This window comes from Colius striatus, chromosome 7 (assembly GCF_028858725.1).
Source record: "Colius striatus isolate bColStr4 chromosome 7, bColStr4.1.hap1, whole genome shotgun sequence".
Taxonomy (NCBI): Eukaryota; Metazoa; Chordata; class Aves; order Coliiformes; family Coliidae; genus Colius; species Colius striatus.
Window position 1 is genome coordinate 21604945 of NC_084765.1, and position 5591 is coordinate 21610535.

At 49.2% G+C, this 5591-nt stretch overlaps 1 non-coding gene across 1 annotated transcript; it reads left to right on the forward strand.

Moving 5' to 3' along the window:
• Nucleotides 1–1493: 1493 nt before the first annotated feature.
• Nucleotides 1494–1565, forward strand: TRNAM-CAU (transfer RNA methionine (anticodon CAU)). The gene has a single exon. It is a non-coding gene; the product is annotated as a tRNA-Met (tRNA).
• Nucleotides 1566–5591: the final 4026 nt, after the last annotated feature.

Genomic DNA, 5591 nt, shown 5'->3' on the forward strand with positions numbered 1-5591 from the left:
TGAAACCTCCTCTGTGGATCTGACCTTTCTTGAGAATGAAAGTACCCAGGTACTCTTTCTTTAACCATGTCCATACCTGCCTTTCCTCTGTTTATTCTTATGCAGGTTGGAGTACCTCCTATGTTGTATCTACTTGTCCCTCTCCAAGCCTCTACCGTATCCTCCTGAGCTCTGCTGCACACCCCTCAGCCTGCAGATCACTGCTCCTTTCTTGATAGCCTGCACAGGAAAAGTGTCCATCCTGGTTTCCTGTCCCACTTACCTAGCTCATGTCCTGGTGGTTCTGAACACCTGCATCAGGTGAGGCCCCCTTGGAGCTGGTGTTGCCTTTAGAGCACCCTGATCTCAAGGATCCTCCCCAGTGCCCTTTTGTCCATCCTGCTTTCTGTGCTATGCTGACAGGCTGGATGGATGATGTAAGAAGCGATTTCCTTTGACTTTCGGGAGCCTTTCAGTGTGCTCTCCCAGAGTGGCCCTGCAGCCTCATGGAGGAAATGGGTCTGGGAGAGTGGACTGCCAGAGGAATGGAAGACTGGCCAAGGTGCAGTGAAAGTGGGAGTGCAGCTCACTGATCCATGAAGGTGCAAAGGGGACCCGATCTTGGTTCTGACTGGCTTATAGTCTATTTGAGTGTAACGGTGACACAGCACTAAGCATGTTCTCCAGCAGATGTTAAAGCAGCTTCATCTGCCTGGGGAGAGACTTCAGCCCAGATAATTATGGATGGTGGATGAAGCCCTGAAAGTCTCAGGCTTCACGGAATGCCAAGGTCCTCCCCCTGAGATCTTCCCTGTCAGAGGGGTGATGGTGTTGAAGGCATGTGCTACTAAGTGGAGTAGTTACAGGAGGAAGTCATAGACTCACAGAATTCTTGAGATTGGAAAAGACCTTTAAGCTCCTCGAGTTAACCATTCCCCCAGTGCTGCCATGGCCATCACTAACCCATGTCCCTCAGCCCTACAGCTATACAGGTTTGGAATCCCTCCAGGGATGGGGACTCCATCATGACCCTGGACAGCTTGTGCTGGTGCTAGACAAGGAAGAAGTTGTCCCTCATCTCCAAACTGAACCTCCCATGGTGCAACTTGAGGGCATATCCTCTTGTCCTACGACTTGAGAGCAGAGACCAACCTCTCCCTGGCAACAACTTCCTGTCAGGGAGTTGCAGAGAGCAGGAAGGGTCTCCCTGCAGCATCCTTTACTCCATGCTGAACACCCCCAGGTCCGTCAGCTACTCTTCTTCAGATTTGTGCTCCAGATAGCTTCCCCAGCTTTGGTGCCCATCTGTGGATATACTCCACAAGGCTGAGCAGCAGCAGAGAGCATGAGCAACAGAACGGGAGGCCCTGCAGTTTGAGACCCCCAGGCCCGAGGGATGTAGTGGTCCCAGAAAACCCCAGAGCAAAGGGCCCGAGAAAAACTTGAGGAGGTTCTCCAGCAGGGGGCGCCCCTTGAGGGGCTCTATAGGAGCGGCGCAGAGAGCAGCAGCGGAGAGCAGAGTGGCGCAGCGGAAGCGTGCTGGGCCCATAACCCAGAGGTCGATGGATCGAAACCATCCTCTGCTAGTTTGGTTTTTTTTTCTGGTGTGCGTTTTGTTCTGCCTCCCCGGACGCCCATGTGTGCGCGGGCGCGATAACGGCCCCTGCATGGTGACGGCCGGCGCTAGGGGAGACGAGACAGGAAAAAAAACCCAAACCCCAGACAGCAAAAAAAAAAAAAAAAAAACCTCAAAACCCCACGTGTCCCGTACGGATCTCGCACCTGGACCTCGGTGTGGTCAGCACCGGGCCGAGCGATCGCCGAACGCTGCCGCGGCACGCCAGGGCCCCGGCGCTGCGCGGCAAGGGCTGCAGGCCACGCCGGCAAAACCCGCGGGACCGCAAGGAACGCGTTAGCAGAAGGTCATTTCCATCCCCGGACCTCCAGGCTCGGGCCCAGCACGCTTCTGATGTGCCGCTCTGCTGTTGCCTGGGGTGCTGGCCACCTTTTCCCCCTGTCCTTGGGAGATGTTGAGCCCGACTGTACACAGCCCCAGACGACGTGGTCTGACCCACAGAGTGAAGCCTGCTTTGCGGGTGAAGTAGGACTGCAAAACGCCCGGGGTTCTCCCACTCACCTCAGGGCTGTTCTGTCTCAAGAGTTGTGTCTGTATGCTCTGCGTGCCTGGGAGAACCTGCCTGCTCCCGCGGCCCCTGCCTGTGCCTTTCCTTGGAGCCATAGCACTCGCCTCAGCCTCTTCCCCAAGGGAAACTGCCCACATTCCCCATCCCTCCCCATGTCTCCCACCTGTGCGGGCGGCAGCCCCCAGCTTAGGTTTGAGTCATTGTATAGCAGATATTTGCAATATTTGGTTTTCAAGACTGACGAGAGATGGGCACGCAACATGGAAAAGCATTTAGTGAGATTGAAAGGACCTGTATTTCTGGTTTCAAATGTGAGATCTTTACCAAATACCCATGGTTTTATTGGGAATTCTTCCTTCTCCAACCCATTTCCTCCTCCAAAGCCCCTGCCAACTCCATACCAATAACTAGCTTCTCCTTGAATGGCCCTGCCTGGTGTTCTGGCCACTTGGCACTTAATACCTACTGACCTATGCTGTTCTCTTAAGCTTTCTTTTCTTTTGCCCAGTTTTGCACATTGCCCACCCTCCTCACATAGAGACAAGGATGCAGAAAGCAGGTATGTGCTTGCATTTGCAGCCCAAGTGTGCACCAACCATCCGTCATTCACACCCTGCATGGTCTTCCTACTGGCAGTGAGTGGCTTTTTCCTGTTTTTAGTATTATGTAGTGGTTTTGCCTGGGCCAGGTTTTGGTAGAGGGTGGGGTGTTACAGAGGTGGCTTCTTTAAACAAAGCTCTGCCAGAAGCTTCCCCTATGGCTGATAGGGTAATGCCAGTCAATTCTAACATGGACCCCACAGCTGACCAAGGCCTGGCCAATTAATGACTGAGGTAACACCTGTGTGATTAACGTATTGGACAATGGGAAGAAGTCACTGTGCAGTTGCTAATTGGCAGCAGCAACGGGGAGTGAGAATGTGAATACATCTCTGCCAACACCAAGATTAGTGGAGGAGAGGGAGGAGGATACTTAGGCCCCGAAAGAAAGACTCCCTTGTGACCATGGTGAGGCAGGTTGTCCCCTTGCAGTCCATGGAAGCCACCAGGAAGCAGAGATCCACCTACAGCCCTCGGAGGACCCGACACTGGAGCAGGTGGATGCCTGAAGCAAGCTCTGACTCTGTGGGGAAACTCACACTGGAACAAGTTCCTGGCAGGTCCTGGGAGCCTGTCGAGTAAGAGGAGCTCACACCAGAGCAGGTTTTGTCAGGCTGGAGCAGTCGGTACCTGAAAGGCTGTTTTCCTTGTGAGGAGTTGGCCCCATGGGAGGCCCCAGACTGGAGCAGTTCATGAGCAACTGTAGCCCATGTGAAAGAAGCACACTGGAGAAGTTCATGAGGGACTGTCTCCCATGGGAGGGACCCCACACTGTAGCAGTGGGAAGTGTGAGGAGGTCTCCCCCTGAGAGGAAGCAGCAGCAGCAAAGTCCATCTGACAGCAACCCCCATCCCTAATCCCCTGCACTGCTGGGGGGGAAGGAAGGAGAGTCCTGGGAAGAGGGAGGGGTCGGGGCAGATGTTTTCAGATCCAATTTTATTTCTCATCTCCCTGTTCTTATTTAATAATTCAAACCTTTTCTCCCCAAGTTGAGTCTGTTTTGCCCGTGATGCTAATAGCTGAGCGATCTCCCTGTCCTTATCTTGACTCATAAACCTCTCATTATATTTCTCTCTCTCCTGTCCAGTTTAGGAGGGGAAGTGATATTATGACTTGGTGGGCACCTGGCACCCAGCCAGGACTAAACCGCCACATACTGCAATGAGGGTAGTTGAATTGAGGATAAGTGGACCCCCAGTTTTCTTGCCAGATTTGGTGATAGTTACAAAATATCTTTAAAACATCATGATTAACTCTTTCCGCTCTTTTCTCTAGGCCAAATAACCTCAGTGTCCTTAGTTCGAGGATACTGACTGGATACTTTTCTAGTTACAAATCCTTACATGCAACATCTTGCACAGAGCAGCTGACAAAACTCTTGTCCCATGAATCACATTTAACCATCAACAACACGTAGGCTATTTCTGAATTAACTCTCAACAATATCCCCTTTAAGACTTGTACTTCTCATATCTCATCTTGTGTACCTTATTTTTAACAACCCAGCGGCACAGTTAACCATGTACTGTATGGTTATGTAGATACAAACAAGCATTACTATCACAACTATTAAGTTGCTGTTAATTTCTTAACCCAGGCACTTAAATCAGGGAACCAGAACCTAAATCATCCCTTCAGGAAAGTGATGGATACAGGACCATAGACCTTGAATTCAGTTTGCTGATGCTTTGCTGGCATTGCAGCTGGAGATCTTTTGGGTACATCAGTGTGCACATCCCCTGACTAAGCTGCAATATAAGTGTGACCTGAAACATCCTCAGCTGCCTGCAGTCCCCAGAGTGATCTGTTCCATTTGGGTTGGCGGATGTAACACAGGCTTGTGGGAAACAAAAACATCTTTGCCCTTGGACCAAAATAAGATGATATAAGACATTTCCAGCAGTGCTAATTATCTCTGTTCAAGCAGCCAAAGTGAGCTCCTCAGTTGCTCACTCCTTAAATGCTGCTGATTTCATTTACTAGATTTTAATTGACTTTGATGGGCATATAGGTGCTGACTGACTTATAAATACCAACAGCCGGAGTCACAGTCTTGGTCTGAATCCCATTCCTATATCCCATTGACTGAAGTTCTATCCTTACATTTTACTTTTGTGATGGGAGGAACTGAGCACCATGGGATGAACTATATCAATATGCCAGCAATCTGTTGGTGTACTTTTCCTGAAAAACCGTACAACTTTTTCTAGGGTTTGTTTGTTTGTTTGGGTTTTTTCCCTGACTTTCCTGGAATTCTGCTGTAAGGTAGGTTTATGTATGCTAGAGTCATGTGACCTTATGACAGAGATTCATTTTAGTCATGCTTGAAAGCTAACCATTGTGTAGAAGAAGCTAAAAAGGCTTAAAGGTTTTGTAGCAAATAAACATTATTTGGATTATTATATGGATTATTTCTGTAGTCTCTGTAGCATTCAATGTATTCCTTTATTCATTACACAGATTATGTACATTTCTCAGTGTATTCCAACAAAAGCTAAAATGTCCCAATGCTTTATAGCCTTTGAAGAATGCATTCATTCTTTGATTTTTAACCTTTCAAATGTGAACTGTTTTCAGAAAATCAGTGAGACTATTTAGGCAGAGGTACCTTGCTGAAGAATTGTTTTCTCCCAAATGTGTTCCTCAGAGTCTGATTTACTACTTTGCTTCATAAGCTGTAGATGCTTGGCTTCAGCATAGGAGTCACTCCTCTCTAAGAAGAATCCTCCAGTCCATCTCTTTGCCAAGGGACTGAACTTTGGCTTTCAATGTATCCAACCAGGGGATTTGCTCCCTGTAGTTCCTCAAGGCTAAGGTGAGTCAGAGATTCCTCAAATTTTTCATCTGGGCCTTCTTGAAGGCAGGAATA